General features: G+C 46.0%; 3 non-coding genes across 3 annotated transcripts; 1 reads left to right on the forward strand and 2 right to left on the reverse strand.

Moving 5' to 3' along the window:
* Positions 1–7,122: 7,122 nt before the first annotated feature.
* trnaw-cca (transfer RNA tryptophan (anticodon CCA)) lies at positions 7,123–7,194 on the forward strand. Its single transcript has one exon. It is a non-coding gene; the product is annotated as a tRNA-Trp (tRNA).
* A 2,902-nt stretch (positions 7,195–10,096) lies between these two features.
* Positions 10,097–10,170, reverse strand: trnan-guu (transfer RNA asparagine (anticodon GUU)). Its single transcript has one exon. It is a non-coding gene; the product is annotated as a tRNA-Asn (tRNA).
* A 5,588-nt stretch (positions 10,171–15,758) lies between these two features.
* On the reverse strand, positions 15,759–15,832 carry trnan-guu (transfer RNA asparagine (anticodon GUU)). The gene has a single exon. It is a non-coding gene; the product is annotated as a tRNA-Asn (tRNA).
* Positions 15,833–18,613: the final 2,781 nt, after the last annotated feature.

Here is an 18,613-nt window from a genome sequence, read left to right on the forward strand (position 1 = left end):
TTAACCGCAGAAGCAATCATCCCAACACCCACACACGAGTGAACAATCCTCACTCTCTCCGCGGAGCAGGTAAGGGCTGTTTTGCAGTGTCTGTTTGTAGACACGGTCACGTTTGTTTAGCGGTTTAAATTTAAAAGTTTTTTCTTAAAAAAGCGCGGAGCGGACCCGGAAGCTGCTGTAGCGCAAACTTACCTGGGTAGGTTTGTTTTTCCTATACAGGTGCGCAGGAGACCCCTGAAAATTCATCAGCGCAGTCACACCAGGGAGAGACCATTCTTCTGCCCCCAGTGCGGGAACACCTTCACCCACTCCTCCCACTTGCTGGCACACCAGCGTGTCCACACCGGGGAGAGACCCTTCCCCTGCTTTAATTGTGTGAAGGCCTTCAGCAAATCCTCTGACCGACTGAAGCACCAGCGGGTCCACATGGGGGTAGGCCATTCAGTTGCCCCGAGTCGGGGAAGGCCTTTAGCGATTCCTCTGCCCTGCTGAGGCACCAGTGGGTCTACACAGGCAAGAAGCCCTTCCCCTGCCCCAAATGCAGGAAGGGCTTCAGCAGTTCCTCCTCCCTGCTGACACACCAGCGGGTCCACACTGGGGAGAGGCCATTTGCCTGCCATGATTGTGGGAAGGGCTTTACCCAGCCCTCCCAATTGCTAACCCACCGGCCCGTCCACCCGGGGGAGAAGCCGTTCTCCTGCTTAGTGTGCAGGAAGGGCTTTGCTGTCTCCTACAACCTTTTGGCCCCACCAGCGGGTCCACACGGGGGAGAGACCGTTCTCCTGCCCAGAGTGCGAGAAACGCTTTAACCGCTCCTCCAACATACTGACCCACCGGAGGGTCCACACGGGAGAGTGGCTGTTCTATTGCCCTGACTGCATGAAGGGCTTCAGCAATTCTTGTGCTCTGCTGACCCACCGGCGGGTCCATACAGAGGAGTGGCCACTCAGCTGCCCTGAGTGTGGCAAGAGGTTCACATATTCCAGCAACTTGTGAACACACCAGAGGGGGCACTGGTGCTCCCAACAATCAGATTCCGCCAGTGACACTACTGTGGACTAAACCTTCTGCCCCAGTCTGACAATGGATGCAGTGGGAAAGTTGGTGGACTTTTTAAAATGAAAATTTCTGGACTGCACATTGCCTCGCACCCCAACTGCAACCCCACGGTGTTTCAGGGCGGCATGGTCGCTCAGTGGTTTGCACAGCTGCCTCATAGAGCCATGGACCGGGTTTGATACTACTCTTGGCGTGACTGTCTGTGTGGAGTTTTTACGTTGTCCTGCCTTGACTGCGTGGGTTTCCTTAGGGTGTTCCAGTTTGCTCCCACAATACAAAGATGTACAATTTAGGGTGAGTTAGCCGAGCTAAATTGTCCATAGTGTTCAGGGATATGTAAGTGTGGTGCACTCGTCAGGGGTAAATGTAGACTGGTCAAGAGTGTGGTGCTGGAAAAGCACAGTAGGTCAGGCAGCATCTAAGGCGCAGGAGAATCGATGTTTTGGGCATAAGTCCTTCATCAGGAATGATTCCTGAAACATTGATTCTCCTGCTCTTCGGATGCTGCGTGATCTGCTGTACTTTTCCAGCACCACTCTCGACTCTGATCTCCAGCATCTGCAGTCCTCACTTTCTCCAAATGAATGTAAAGTAATAGGGTTAAGAGAATGGGTCTGGGTGGGTAACTCTACGGAGGGTTGGTGTTGCCTTGTTGGGCCAAAGGGCCTGTTTACATTCTGTAGGGATTCTGTGATTCCATAAACTTTGTTTCTAGTTGGCGACACTCCTCGGAGTCTGGGACTGCACGTTCCCACTGAAACGATCCGCAGAAAGGTAAGACCACTGGAGCAGACATTAGGCCATTCAGCCAACTGAGTCTGCGCCGCCATTTGTTAGAAACAAATAAATTGCGGTTGCTGGAATCCAAAGTAAGCAAGCAGGAGGCTGGGAGAACGCAGCAAGCCAGGTAGCATTAGGAGGTGAAGTTAGCGTTTCCGGTATTACCCCTCCTTCAGGACTGAAGAAGGGCTCTTCCCAAAACATTGACTTCTTTATCAGAAACAAATTACCAGGATGTTGCCGGGTGTTGGAGGGTTTGAGCTGCAGGGAGAGGCTATTTGGCTGGGTGAGAGATTTAAAAGGGTCGTAAGGGGCATTGTTTTCATGCAGAGGGTAGTGCGTGTATGGGATGAATTGCCAGAGAAAGTAGAGGCTGGTACAATTATACCAATTAGAAGGCATCTGGTTTCGGACATGAACAGGAAGGGTTAAGAAGGACATGGGCCAAATACTGACAAATGGGACCAAATTAATTTAGGATGTCTTGTCAGCATCGATGAGTTGGACCGGAGGGTCTGTTTCCGTGCTATACATCTTTATGTCTACCTGTCCTGATGTAAGTTTTAACATGGAGCCCAAGTAACTTTGAATAGCTCAGTCTTGTTGAACTCACTTCTTGAAAGGGTTCAAATTAATCCCTCCAAGTGATACTGTTTAAAAATGCCGTGTTGGACAAAATATCCCATTAAGTTCGACGCAAACCTACAGCTGAAGACATCAGAAGTCAGACAACACCAGGTTACTGACCAATAGGTTTATTTGAAATCACAAGTTTTAGGAGCATTGCTCCTTCTTCAATGTTGCTTCTTCGTCACTTCACTGACAAAGGAGCAGTGCTCTGAAATCTCGTGAGTTCAAATAAACCTGTTGGACGCTAACCTGGTGCCATTTGACTTCTGCCCTTGTCCAGCCCAATCCAACACCAGCACGTCCACATCAGAGTTGACTAATGAGATCAGATTTTATTCAGTGTGATTAAGTGAGATGCTCATCTGAAAACTCAAAACTGTTCGAGCGACAAAGAGACACGAGTCAGAGTGCAACAGCACGGAGACAGGCCCATCGGTCCAAACTGGTCCATGCCGACCAAAACATCCATCAACAGTAACCCCATTTCCTTGCACTTGGCCACTATCCTTCTAAACCTTTCCTCTCCATGTATTTGACCAAATGCATTTTAAATGTTGTTAATGTACCTACCTCAACCACTTCCACTGGCAGCTCATTCCATACACAAACCACACTCTGAAAAAATATGTGGGGTAAAAGTTTTACAATCTCTCCCATCTCACCATGCAAATGTGTCCCCAGTCTTGAAATTCCCACATACTTGAGAAGAGACAACAATCCTTAAACCTATCTATAACCCTCTTGGTTTTATGAACTTCAGACCATAAGACCATAAGACATAGGAGTGGAAGTAAGGCCATTCGGCCCACCGACTCCACTCCACCATTCAATCATGCCTGATGGGCATTTCCACTTAACAGCATTCTCCCCGTAGACCTTAATTCCTCGTGACATCAAGAATCTATCAATCTCTGCCTTGAAGACATTTAGCGTCCCGGCCTCCACTGCACTCTGTGGCAATGAATTCCTCAGGCCCACCACTCTCTGGCTGAAGAAATGTATCTGCATTTCTGTTCTAATTGACCCCCTCTAATTCTAAGGCTGTGTCCACGGGTCCTAGTCTCCTCGCCTAATGGAAACAATTTCCTAGCGTCCACCCTTTCCAAGCCATGTATTATCTTGTAAGTTTCTATTAAGTCTCCCATCAATCTTCTAAACTCCAATGAATACAAACCCAGGATCTTCAGCCGTTCCTCGTATGTTAGACCAACCATTCCAGGGATCATCCGTGTGAATCTCCGCTGGACACGTTCCAGTGCCAATATGTCATTCCTAAGGTGTGGGGACCAAAACTGGACACAGTACTCCAAATGGGGCCTAACCAGAGCTTTATAAAGTCTCAGTAGCACAACGGTGCTTTTATATTCCAACCGTCTTGAGATAAATGGCAACATTGCATTCACTTTCTTCATCACGGACCCAACCTGCATGTTTACCTTTACAGAATTCTCGACTAGCACTCCCAGATCCCTTTGTAATTTGGCTTTACGAATTTTATCACCGTTTAGAAAGTAGTCTATGCTTTTATTCTTTTTGCCAAAGTGCAAGACCTCGCATTTGCTCACGTTGAATTCCATCAGCCATTTCCTGGACCACTCTCCCAAACTGTCTAGATCCTTCTGCAGCTTCCCCACTTCCTCAGTGCTACCTGCCTGTCCACTTAACTTCGTATCATCGGCAAACATCGCTAGAATGCCCCCAGTCCCTTCATCCATATCATTAATATATAATGTGAACAGCTGCGGCCCCAACACTGAACCCAGCGGGACACCGCTTGTCACCGGCTGCCATTCCGAAAAAGAACTTTTTATCCCAACTCTCTGCCTTCTGTCAGACAGCCAATCCTCAATCCATACCAGTAGCTCACCTCGAACACCATGGGCCCTCACCTTGCTCAGCAGCCTCTCGTGTGGCAACTTATCAAAGGCCTTTTAGAAGTCTAGATTGACCACATCGAGTGGGTTTCCTTGGTCTAACCTACTTGTCATCTCTTCAAAGAATTCCAACAAGTTTGTCAGACACGACCTCCCCTCACTAAATCCATGTTGACTTGTTCTAATCTGACTCTGCTCTTTCAAGAATTTAGAAACCTCATCCTTAATGATGGATTCTGGAATTTTACCAACAACTGAGGTTAGGCTAATTGGCCTATAATTTTCCATCTTTTGTCTTGATCCTTTCTTGAACAAGGGGGTTACAATAGCGATCTTCCAATCACCCTGACTCCAGTGACTTTTGAAAAATCTCAACCAATGCCTCCGCTATTTCCTCAGCCACCTCTCTCATCCTCCGCTGCTCCAGGGGGAAAACATCCAAGCCTGAATTCCAATTTGTTAATAATGGCGCAGTGATGATTTCAGCTGTGTGTGTGTCAAAGATCTCTCATTTCGAAGCCAATGCGGCGCCACGCAAGTTTATCTGACTTTAAAACGAATGGTACCCCATTCATTTAAAATATCTATGGTTTCTGTGCAAAGTCAGTCCTCATTGGAAAACAGCCAATAGTGTCTTAAGTCCCATAGGCTGCTTCTGACTAGGAGTTTGTATGCTCTGTTTTGAGATGTAGGAGTAAAACTTCACAGTAAAAGATTAATGCAGCCTTTATTCATGACTCATTATTAAACACACATTCTCCATTTACAGTTGTAATTGAGAGGCTTCTCTGAATTAGTCGACGTGTTTGTAACAAGTTGTGAAACATGAAAGGGTTCTAAAAAGACTTACAAAGATACTGCCAGGGTTGGAGGGTTTGAGCTGCTGCAAGAGAAAATAGACTGGGGCTATTTTCCCTGAAGGGTCAGAGGCTGAGGGGTGACATTACAGCCAGTTTTGCGGTAGAAGCGTTTTAGGAAAGAAAAATCTCAAACCTTTGATGCCTTTGCCAATATCTGTTGGCCATTAGTGAATTCCCTAAGCCCAAACCAATCAGACCCTCTGCCTTTTACAACCCCGATGCGAAAAAAAATTAAGAACAACATAATCTTCTTAAAGGAGTAACATCATCACAACAGAGAGCACACAAGCTGAAACATTTCTATGAAAAGGTCGTACAGTTAGCAGGCTGAGATAATGACTTTTCAATTTAGCCAATTAATTTAAATCAGGTCCTTTGGCTTCCAAAACCTATTAAATTTAAATCTGACAGCAGAGGACCAATCCTATCGTAAAAACCCAATATAGCATCAAGGGTAGAAAAGAAGGGGACAGTTGGACACAGCCCCAGTGCTAACTCCCCATTGCTAGATCTAAGAGTCCTCAGCACTAGAGAGAGAAATCAGCCCTGACAGTCATCTGTGAATGAGAGAGCATCATTTACAAAAAAAAAGCAGAAGAGCAGGAATTGGAGGAGACATTCTTGACAAAAGTTTCAATAGAAGGATGCTTAGAATATTCTGGAAGACATGTAACCTGGCTGTAATCAGAGAGACTAAATTCTATTTTTTGTTATATTAGTGAGTCTTGTATTTATTGGAACAGCAGATGACAAGAATCCTGTTTTATGCCAAAATGGTCAGTATTCGAAAGGATGTATTCAGTTTGTTAATAGATTAATTCAGTTGTTCACCATTCAAGTTGGATTGGTAAATTACTTTTTGTTCATTTTAAAGTGTCAGGGATTTATTTTTGTTTGTAAGACTAGAGCAGTTGACACCACCTTTCACACTAATTTTACAGATTATAGGGCAACGCGCCCCTCTTTTGGTGTTTCGGTTTGAGATCTCAGAGAGGGGAGGGGATTCAGCATTCACTTTATAACAGTATTGATGTGCCGTCCTGCTAAATGCAAATGAGTCATTATTAATCCCAGCCTCCCACTCTGGTTGTGGGTGAATAGCTTTAATTTGAATACTGATGCAGAAACTGCACAGACAACCAACTGTTGAAACAATGCTTTACACTTTATTGTAGGTAGCAACCATAAAACAAAACCCCTCAAGTAAGCAAGTTCAGCCTCTCCACCCACACCTCCCCCACCCCATCCCCAAACCCCCAATCTTGGCTATCACCCAGGTGTTTAACAGTGCCCATCTCTGGAAGTTTACCGGTGTTTGATACAGTGTTGTTCTTCCAAGTACTGCTGCTAAATCATTCTGGAGTTGAATTCTGTTGGAGTTCCCTCACTTTCAAATTTGTGGTGCCACATTTTTTTAGATTCTGACACCACCTCCCCACGATTCTGGAGACCCCTGGTCTGTAGCTTACCTTGTTATCCTTGAGGGTTCTCCACCTGTTTGAAGCAGCGTGTCCTGCAATTAACCCCTTTACGTCAAGGCCTTCCTTCTACAAGCAGAATTAATTGTTCTTTTGTCACACAGTTATTAAAGACCATTGTCTCATCTGTCCAAAGAAACAGCTCATTGTTTTGCCTCCTCCTTCCCAGCGATGGTTAATGTATGTTATTTGTGAACTTCCAAGGAGCAGTTTCTCATTGGCCCTTTCGTTTCTTGGTCCAGAAAGAGTTATTGCTGACTCATGAAGCTATTCTTTCAGATTTTTTATTGAGAGAGAGTTAGAAATTGTTTCGACAGACAGAAAGAGTGTGGGTGAAACATAACAGACATGAACAGTTGATCTCCGTTGTTAGTCATAACGTAAAATCATTTTCGTGCGATCACTTCCCTTAAGCATGAATAGAGGGTACCCATCACCCGTGAGCTTGTGGCGCAACGGTACCGCGTCTGACTCCAGATCTGAAGGCTGCGTGTTCGAATCACGTCGGGCTCACTAAAAATCAGCTTCTTACATTTCAAATCAAGAAAGGATTATGTTCACTCTGTGTCTGTTGAGTGAAGTCTTCCTTGTGGAAACTTGCGCGAACCTTCGCTGTCAGTCTGATTTGTGAACACTGTGTCAGGGAGGTGGTGTGCCCAGTGTTTGGGTGGATGCTCAGCTCCCCCCAATGCGAGAATGAAAACACAAGCTGTACATCACGGGATTTAAACACGCAGCCGCTCAGTTCAGTTGGTGACAGCGCGGTGTCATTATACCGATATTTTTACAACATAATCAAGAGATTACCAGTTTTATGTTTCAATCTATCAGGAGGTCCCAGCTCCTCCTGTCATAGCAAAGTGACAGCGAGTTAATGTATGTTATTTGTTAACTTCCATGGAGCAGTTTCTTGGTCCAGAAAGAATTATTGCTGACTCATGAAGTTATCAAAGTTCTGGAGTTTACAGGACCACACCACATTCCTCTCTGCCTCCCCCAGGAATAACGATTGCTCCTGAGATACTCGCAGTTCCTGACATTCCTTGGTATCCACAAGTACAATCCATATGTCAGGAAATCACTGGTGCTGCCCTGACACCAGATAGTCGCTGTTGGAACAGAAGGATTAGGGGGAGAAAATGCAGAAATCCGAAATGCAAAGAGACTTGCGAGTTCAAGCCCAGGATTTTCTCAATGTAAAGTTGCAGGTTGAGATGCACTTTCGCCCGCAACTGCCGAATGTGTGACACCAGCTCGTTTACCAGCTCCCTCCTCGCTATCTAAGGGGCCAAACTTACCTTCCAGGTGAAGCAGCAATTTACCTGCACGACCCATAACCCAGTCTACTGCATTTGCTGCTCGCAGTACAGGCTCATCTCCATTGGGGAAAACGAAGCATAAACTGGGTGACTGCTTCACAGAACATCTACGTTCTGCCTGCAAAAAGACCCTGAGCTTCCAGTTGCCTGCCAATTCCACACCTCACCCTATTCCCTGGCCAACATCTCTGTCTCAGGTTTGCTGTATTGTCCCAGCGAAGCTCAGCACCAGCAGAAGGAAGAGCAGTGGATATTCCACTTGGGGACCACACATCCCTCCTGTCCCAATATCGAATTCAATAATTCTAGGGCCTGAACTCCATAGTATCCTCGTCCCTACCATACACACCAAAGCCTTGTTATCACATCGTTTGTCATTCCACACTCCTTAGCCACGAACAGTCTCCATTAATAGTTATTCACCCTCCCACGCAGATCGTTATCAACTCCTTTTTCTGTCCAACAGTTCTTCGCTTTGGCCTCTGTCCTGATCTCCGCCTTCTTCCCACAATATCTCCTGCATATAAACCGACATTTTCCCAATCACCATCAGTTCTGTGGAAGGGTCACATGCAACTCCTGTTTTTTGGTTTCTGATATACAGCACCCGCAATTCTTTCAGATTTTTGTTGAGAGAGAGTTGGAAATTGTTTTGAGAGACAGAAAGAGATGGGGAAGAAACAGAACAGACATGAACTGTTGATCTCCGTTGTTACTCATAACGTAAAATCATTGTAGTGCGATCACTTCCCTTAAGTATGAATAGAGGAAGCCACTGGCACGTGAGCTTGTGGCGCCACGGGAGTGCGTCTGACTCCTGATCCAACGGTTGCGTGTTCAGCTCACGAGAGGTCAGCTCCTTACATTTCAAATTAAGAAAGGATTCCGTCTACTCAGTATATCTGTTGAGCCAAATTTTCTGTGTGGAAATTTAGGATCACACATGAAGCTTTGCACAAGCTTACCTGTGCAGGTTTTCTTCCCGATAAAGGCGCGCAAGAGAGTCCCGGAGATGTGACTTGGCTCTCCAGTCTCCCCAATGTTATAGAGATCGCATCGGGAGCAATGGATACTAAAAAATTAGTTTGATGGATGTACCGGTGAAAGTCTTCTTACTGCCACAGCCCGCGTTCGATTCCCGGGCAGAGAGGCAATTTTCAGCAGAGCTACAAGAACGAATCTATGTCTCTCTGGTGGTCAGGATTTGGCACTTTCACCACTGCGGCCCAGGTTCGATTCCTGGTCAATGAAGCAGTTTTCAGCAGGTCTACGGGCTATCCGTTCTTCTTAAATGCGCTGTAGAGTTGTTTATTGAACTTCGTCAAAGCCTCAAAAGAGTCTCAGCGAACACAACTCCCCGGCCAGGGCTCCAGCCACCACCCTGTCCGTTAACAGACAAACGTGCTGACCCATTGCGCCACCAGAACAGGCAGTGGGTTGTAGATTCCCACCAGTCCCAATGTGAGTGAAATATCTTGCCCCCCTCCACTGACTTGAATCTTAAAGAAGAAGCCGGGGAGCAAGCTCCCTTTCTTTTCGACGACATTTCTCATTTTGTCGTCGGCAGGGGTCACACCTGCGTGGGGAAACCGCAATGGATTTCAAGTTCATCGCATAAACCACTCCGCCCACGAATACAGAACCACACTGACAGCTTCACTTCCCAGATCTGTCTGCCTGTGGAGCTGAGAAAGAGTGAATCATCGCAGAGTTTGTTTGAATCCATTCGCTTCACAGTGATTCGAAAGGGGTAAATATCTGCACACGGCGAGTCTAGCTGTTTCATCCCAAAATATGAAATGAACTTTCAGTTAAAAACAAATCTAGAAACTGGAGGAGGAACGGAGAAGGTCAGGCAACATTTTTGGAACGAGAATCAGACACAGTATTTCAGAATTCCGTTTTCTCTGACAGGTGCTGTCAAACCTGCCGACTTTCTCTTTTTTGTCTCGGGTTCTCAGCATCCGCAGTCCCTAACGTCAGACATTAATTCAATTGAGAAACCCCTTTGTGGGGAACGTTTCCGTTTGGGGAACATTCTCCTGACCCCATGAAAAGCACAGAGCTTCGAAGCCAAGGAAGAGCAGCCAAAAAAGCGTCCCTGGGTGGGTTCAAATCAACAACCTTTCGGTTAACAGCCGAACGCGCTGACCAATTGCGCCACAGAGACAGGTTTTGGCAGGGGCTGCGTAATCGCTTATGGGAGGCTGTTAGTGAATTCATAATTCAGCCTGCCCCGACTAGAATTACAATTGTCGTCTATCAGTTTTACTTTTCCTGAATAAAGTATGGGACATTCATTGTGGAGACACCGGGGACAGTCTGATCCCACCCTCTGCAGACACATCCATGTCACGAGGAACTAGCTTTCTTACTCCGGGACCGTCGCCCTTCGAGCCTTTCAGTGTTTTGCCTGTTCCCGAGTTCCCTCATTGGCTCGGAGGCGAGAAGGGGTTTGAATTCCTGATGTGCACGAGCGACAATTCGTTCAATGCCTCAGATCAGTTCATGTCCCGAGAACATCAGAGTCAATCTCCCAGCCTCTTCAACAAGGGGACGGTGTCTGGACTGTCTCTGCTCAGTCGGACGGTTCATCTTTCATTCTCATCTAAATCCGCTTCCCAAAGAGTTTCCAAAGGTTCACAAAGCTGGAGACTGGGATTTCTGTTTTGCTTCATGAACATTTTTCCATTTTCTAACTGACAATATTTTGCCAAAATCTCTTCCCAAGTGTCCGCCATACTTCATTTCCAGGGATGAGGAATTTCCATTGTGGGGAGACATTCCCAAGGTTGGGAATGTTCGCTTTGGAGCAAATAAGTTTAACTGGAGATTTCCTGGGGCTGTTGGTAATGGTGGGAGAAGAAGCGGTGGGAATGGGCAGATTAATGATCAGAAGAACCAATTGCCACTGACCAGAGTCAGTTACCAGAGGACAGGAATTGAAATTCTTGAATGAAAAGCAGCACTTGTGCCTAATCAACACAGAGAGGACTGCAGAAAGCCAACAGGTCGTGCATCATCTGTGGAAAGGTAAACAGAGCTGACGTTTTGAGTCTGGTACGTTGTTTGTTCCGAACTCGAGTTTCCTGCATGGCAATCAATTCCCAGACATGAGAAAACGGGACTTTATTGAGACGGGTTTTGTGAAGTTTGAGCGATAATGCAACCAACAGGAAGTCATTTAAAACCGCCAGCGAAGGAAGCATCGCCAGCAGGTTACCACCCTGGGCGGGGGAGCCCCAAAGGATCTCTACGCCAGCACCTTAAGTATTCGGCCACAACTACACGCCCAAAGTTATGATCTAAAATTTCTCATGGAATTGCTCTAACAGGAAAGGTGAGTACTGGACTTGCCCTGTCCGCGCCATAGCCCCAACGTATCCTGTTCCCCTGGATTTGATCAGGACAGAGGAGGCTGATGGGAGATCGAATTGAACTACACACATTGATGAGGGACAGAGCGGGTGGGAAGGATCCATTTCCGTGCGTACAGAGATGAATAATCAGGGCCGAAAATAAGGAGCCACTTCAAGAAATTTGAGGTTCATTCAGCAAAGCTAATGTAGAACTGTTCACAGAAAATGGTGATGAAAGTCTCTCGAGGTATTTTGATGAGAAGTGTTCGTGATGCTAATACAATCGAAAGGATGAAGGAAGATTGGTAAATGTATTTGGTGACAGTTCTGTTCATGCCCTGTGAGCGAAACCTGGATCTGAAGGAATAAAAGGGACATTAACAATATCGATCTGAAATTGGATACGTGATAAGAAACAGAGCCATTATTGACAGTTGGCTTTTGAACTGGGAGAAGGTTTCTCGTGAAATAAGCTTGAGGCTTGAGGTATGCAAGGTCAAGATAATTTAGGTAAAACACGGAAACGCCATCCTCTTTAGCAGACAGTGAAAGGATTACAAGACGCAAATTAAGCATTTTCGACAAGTGGTACAGGGGACTGGGAAGTAAAAGTATTATAAACTGTGAACAACAAAGTTCTGGAGTACAACACTTACATTCAAAGACCGAAAACATCCAGATCCTGATTAATCAGATTGCATTGTGCTGCTTTTCTGCAAAACATCCACTTGCAATATCCGACACAAGAGTGACAAAACCCAACCCTGTCAGCCCAGGATAGAAAATCCGAAGGGATGAAGGTTTGCTTATTTTCTGAAGATTCACAAAACTAAGACTGGGTTTTGGTGATTGTTTCCTTTCCACTCCCAGGAGCCACAGTGGTTGAGGCGTTGAGTTGGGGAAAGTAAAATGTGCCCGTGAGCAGCGTGTGAGGCTATTTCAGCTTCCGCTGTGACTTGACTCCGATGTTCTCCGGGATAATTATTGACGCGAGACAGTGAGAAGATTCTCATTCCCGCAGATCGGGAATTCAAACAGTATGTCGGCTTCAGGACAAGGAGAAAGATTAATTGGGGTGTGTGAAGAAGCTGTGAGCTGCATTTCAAACAGGTAGGTGGAGACAGATGCGTCATTCATTGCGCCCCTGGCCCTGTGCGTATCTAACGTCACCATGCTGCAGAATTCTGACGTTAACACGGACATGCGCAGCAATGGGAACAGTCACAAGGTCAACAACCAAAGATAATCAGCGTCACTGATTCCCTTCCACAGTCCCAACTTTGTGAAGCAGTACCTTTCACTGACAAAGGAAACACCCTTGTCCTCTGGTGCCTGCTTCATTTCGATCACGATTTCCAGCCCCTCGCTGTTCTCGTGTCATTTCCAAACACTTGGCACATAGCCTCAAAAGAAGCTCTGCGGATATCTGCTTGTTCCACCCGAACAGGCAGTGGGTTGCAGATTCCCACCAGTCCCAATGTGAGTGAAATATTTTTCCCCCCTCCACTGACTTGAATCTTAAAGAAGAAGCCGGGGAGCAAGCTCCCTTTCTTTTCGACGACATTTCAACATTTTGTAGTCGGCAGGGTTCACACCTGCGTGGGGAAAGCGCAATGGATTTCAAGTCCATCGCATGAACCACTCCGCCCACGAATACAGAAACACACTGACAGCTTCACTTCCCAGGTCTGTCTGCCTGTGGAGCAGAGAAAGAGTGAATTATCGCAGAGTTTGTTTGAATCCAATCATTTCACAGTGATTCGAAAGGGTTAAATATCTGCACACGGCGAGTCTAGGTGTTTCATCGCAAAAGATGAAATGAACTTTTAGTTAAAAACAAAACTCGAAACGGCAGGAGGAACTGAGAAGGTCAGGCAACATCGGTGGAATGAGAATCAGAGACAACGTTTCAGAATTCCGTTTTCTCCGACAGGTACTGTCGAGTTTCTCTTTTTGTCTCGGCTTCTCAGCATCCGCATTCCCTCACGTCAGACATTAATTCAATCCAGAAACCCCTTTGGGGAAAGGATTTCTGTTTGGGGAACATTTTCCTGACCCCATTAAAAATGGACGGCTTCAAAGCCAGGGTAGCGCAGCGTCCCTGGGTGGGCTCGAATCACCAAACTTGCGATTAACAGCCGAACACGCTAACCAATTGCGCCACAGAGGCAGGTGCGAGCGCGGGCTGCGCCATCGCTTAGGGGAGGCTGTTAGTGAGTTCATAATTCAGCCGGCCCCGCCGAGAATTACAATTGTCGTCTATCAGTTTTACTTTTACATAATAAAGCCTGGGACATTCATTGTGGAGACACCGGGGACAGTCTGCAGACACATCCATGTCACGAGGAACTAGCTTTGTGCTCCGGGGCCGTCGCCCTTCCAGCCTTTCAGTGTTTTGCCTGTTCCCGAGTTCTCTCATTGGCTCGGAGGAGAGAAGGGGTTTGAATTCCTGATGTGCAGGAACGACAATTCTTTCAATGTCTCAGATCAGTTCATACCCCGAGAACATCAGAGTCAATCTCCCGGCCTCTACAACAAGAGGACGTTGTCTGGACTGTCTCTGGACAATCGTTAGGATGAATGTAGATTGGTAAATGTATTTGGTGACAGTTCTGTTCTAGCCCTGTGAGCGAAACGTGCATCTGAAGGAATAAAAGGGTCATTAACAACATCGATCTGAAATTGGATACGTGACAAGAAACAGAGCCATCACTAACAGTTTGCTTTTGAACTGGAGAAGGTTTCTCGTGAAATTAGCTTGAGGCTCGAGGTATGCAAGGTCAACATAACTTAGGTAAAACACGCAAACACTTGCCACTTTAGCAGACAGTGAAAGGATTACAAGACGCAAATTAAACATTTTCGACAAGTGATACAGGGGACTGGGAAGATAAGTATTATAAACTGTGAACACCAATGTTCTGGAGCACAATACTTACATTCAAAGACCGAAAACATCCAGGTCCTGATTAATCAGATTGCATTGTGGTAATTTTCTGCAAAACTTCCACTTGTAATGTCCTACAAAAGAGTGACAAAACCCATCCCTGTCAGCCCAGGATAGAAAATCCGAAGGGATGAACGTTTGCTTATTTTCTGAAGACTCACAAAGCCAAGACTGGGTTTTGGTGATTGTTTCCTTTCCACTCCCAGGAGCCGCAGTCGTTCGGGCGGTGGGTTGGGAAAAGTAAAACGTGCCCGTCAGCAGGGTGTGGGGTTATTTCAGCTTCCTCTCATCTGACAATGCTGTGACTTGACTCCGATGTTCTCAGAGATATTTATTGACGCGAGACAATGAGAAGATTCTCATACCCGCAGATCGGGAATTCAAACCGTTTGCCGGCTTCAGGACAATGAGAAAGATTAATTGGGGTGTGTGAAGAAGCTGTGAGCTGCATTTCAAACAGTTAGGTGGACTCAGATGCGTCGTCCATTGCGCCCCGGCCCTTTGCGTATCTTACGCCACCATGCTGCAGAGTTCTGACGTTAACACGGACATGCGCAGCAATGGGAACAGTCACAAGGTCAACAACCAAACATAACCAGCTTCACTGATTCCCTTCCACAGTCACAACTTTGTGAAGCAGTATCTTTCACTGGCAAAGGAAACACCCTTGTCCTCAGGTGCCTGCTTCATTTCGATCACGATTTCCAGTCCCTCACTGTTCTAGTCTCATTTCCAAACACTTGGCTCATAGCCTCAAAAGAAGCTCTGCGTGTATCTGCTTGTTCCACCCGAACAGGCAGTGGGTTACAGTTTCCCACCACTCCCAATGTGAGTGAAATATTTTTCCCCCTCCACTGATTTGAATCTTAAAGAAGAAGCCGGGGAGCAAGCTCCCTTTCTTTTCGGCGACATTTCTCATTTTGTAGTCGGCAGGGTTGACACCTGCGTGGGGAAAGCGCAATGGATTTCAAGTCCATCGCATTAACCACTCGGCCCACGAATACAGAACCACACTGACAGCTTCACTTCCCAGGTCTGTCTGCCTGTGGAGCAGAGAAAGAGTGAATTATCGCAGAGTTTGTTTGAATCCAATCATTTCACAGTGATTCGAAAGGGTTAAATATCTGCACACGGCGAGTCTAGGTGTTTCATCGCAAAAGATGAAATGAACTTTCAGTCAAAAACAAAGCACGAGACTGCAGGAGGAACTGAGAAGGTCAGGCAACATCGGTGGAATGAGAATCAGAGACAACGTTTCAGAATTCCGTTTTCTCCGACAGGTACTGTCGAGTTTCTCTTTTTGTCTCGGCTTCTCAGCATCCGCATTCCCTCACGTCAGACATTAATTCAATCCAGAAACCCCTTTGGGGAAAGGATTTCTGTTTGGGGAACATTTTCCTGACCCCATTAAAAGGGGACGGTTTCAAAGCCAAGAACGGGCAGCAAACACACCACCCCTGGGTGGGCTCGAACCACCAACTTTTCGGTTAACAGCCGACCGCGCTAACCAATTGCGCCACAGAGGCAGGTGCGAGCGTGGGCTGCACCATCGCTTAGGGGAGGCTGTTAGTGAGTTCATAATTCAGCCGGCCCCGCCGAGAATTACAATTGTCGTCTATCAGTTTTACTTTTACATAATAAAGCCTGGGACATTCATTGTGGAGACACCGGGGACAGTCTGCAGACACATCCATGTCTCGAGGAACTAGCTTTGTGCTCCGGGGCCGTCGCCCTTCCAGCCTTTCAGTGTTTTGCCTGTTCCCGAGTTCTCTCATTGGCTCGGAGGAGAGAAGGGGTTTGAATTCCTGATGTGCAGGAACGACAATTCTTTCAATGTCTCAGATCAGTTCATACCCCGAGAACAACAGGAGCAAAATAGGATGTATTGGCAAATATAATGCTGCAAACACAAATTCACTGCCATAGACTTGTGTGTACACACACACACAAGAGAAATAAAAAGTCTATTTCTGTGCTGCATATCACACAGACATTGAGATAACAGATGCTTTATTTCTGTGGTTGTAAATGTTGTTGTAATTTATAGCTGGGTACTAATAGTAGATGTAAGGGACAGAATTCCTCAAAATAGGGCACTATAAGAAACCTGGCAGAACCCTATTCTGGTTTACTTCCTACTGAACAAACATTAAGCACAAGTATCTATTTATTTCTAATTTTGTTTCGTTTTTCTTGTTTGATTCCCTGCTATGACAACACTGTATCTGGATGGTTGACAGGCTGAGAGATGGTGGATTGCGTCTCGATTGACTTCAATGTTTTATTGTTCCAAATGGTGCAAAATGGGTGTCAAAGCTTCAGCAGAAATCCAGCAGAGCTGACAGACCAACACCTTACTCTAAGCGAACAGGAAGATCAACAGAGGGGAGAAAAATCTGAGCTGACACCAGATTACCCTGTGATCAATGCTTTGATTAGCAGTGCCAACCCTCTACATTTACCGATCTTCCCATTTGACTACCCCCTCAATATTCAGGATACAATCCTTGTCATCCTGAAGCTGGGTTAGCCATGGGAAATGCAGGGTTATAGTTCCATAGTAATAAAAGCAGGAGTAGGCCATTTGTCCTGTCAGGCCTACTCTGCGATTCATTAAGATCATGGCTGATCAATCCACCACCGCAGTTCCTCCTCGCTGCATTGTCAAAGCTACCCTTAATTCACCAACCATGCAAAAACCCACCCAGCTGTGTCTTCAATATACTGAAGTGGCCTCTGCTGCTTCACGGGGCAGAGAATTCCATAGATTCACTACTCTCCAGGAAAAAACAGTTCTTCCTAATCTTTGTTTGAAGGCTACTCCCCTGATCTTGAGGTCTAGTCTCACCCAACAGCAACAAATTCCCACTTTCCACCAAAATCCCGGATAGACGGACTCACTCAGTTGTTTGCTCTTAAATGAAAGATTTCACTGTTACAACTTCTGCTCCAAGTCAGGGCAAACATCTTTGACACTTGTGAATCATTCTCCTCTCACCTCAATATGCACCGTCTAGTTTTGGACTGCACCATCTTGGGGAAAAGATCTTGGATATTCACCCTATCCATGCCCGTTACAAACGTCAATAAGGTCACCCATCAGTCTCTGATGCTCCAGGGAAAATATCCCTGGCCTATTCTGCCTCTCCCAGTAGTTCAAACCCTCCAACTCTGGCAACAGCTTTGTAAATCTTTTCCAACCTCTTTCAAAGTTTCACAACATCTTTCCTATATCAAGGAGACCAGAATTTAATGCAGTGTTCCAAAAGTGGCCCAACCAATTTCGTGTACAACTGCCGCATGACCTCCCAACTCCCATACTCAATGTTCTGACTCATAAAGGAAAGCATACCAAACGCCTTCTTTACTATCCTAGCTACCCAAGACTCCACTTTCAAGGAGTTATGAACCTGCACTCCAAGGTCTTTGTTCAGCAACACTCCCGTTAACTGTGTCAGTTCTGCCTGGATTGCTTGACCAAAATGCAACTCCTCACATTTGTCTAAATTAAACTCCATCTCCCACTCCTCGGCCCAATGACCCATCTGCTCAATTCCCATTTTGTAGCAAACTCACTTTCCTCTCTTATTGCCTAGAAGCTGAAAATCTCCATCCCACACACATTCCCTCCATTCTCACTTTGCTTAACCTAATTCCTGCTGCATCTCATCCTGAAGGATCTGGTTCATGCTGATACACAGACTCACACTCTAATTGAAACATACAGAATACTGAATTGCCTGGACAGACTGGACGTTGGGAAGATGTTTCCATTGGTAAGAGAGACAAGAACCTGAAGGCACAGCCTTAGAGTAAAGGGAAGGCCTTTTGGAATGGAGATAAGGAGAAACTTCTTCAACCAGAAAGTGGTGAATCTTTGGAATTCATTGCCACAGCAGCCTGTAAAGGACAGGTCATTGAGAATATTTAAGACGGAGGTAGACAGGTTCTTGAGTATCAAGGGGATCAAGGGTTATGGGGAGAAAGCGGGAGAATGGGACTGAGAAACGTATCAGCTGCGATTGTGTGCTATCAGCAGACCTGATGGGCTGAATGGCCTAATCTCAGCTCCTATGTCTTATGTTCTCTTGCTGTCCTGGACACAGAGGGTGAGAATTGGGAGCAGGACTAGGACATTAGGTCTTTCGAGCCTGGACCAGTATTGTACAGATCAGAACTGGATATGAAAATACCTACATTTTGGTGGATAGGCTGGGACATTTTTCATTGGAGCATAGGAGGTTGAGAGGTGACCTTACTGAGGTTGATTAAATCTTAACAGATATAGCTAACGTGAATGGCAGGTG

Source organism: Hemiscyllium ocellatum (assembly GCF_020745735.1).
Source record: "Hemiscyllium ocellatum isolate sHemOce1 chromosome 27 unlocalized genomic scaffold, sHemOce1.pat.X.cur. SUPER_27_unloc_1, whole genome shotgun sequence".
Taxonomy (NCBI): Eukaryota; Metazoa; Chordata; class Chondrichthyes; order Orectolobiformes; family Hemiscylliidae; genus Hemiscyllium; species Hemiscyllium ocellatum.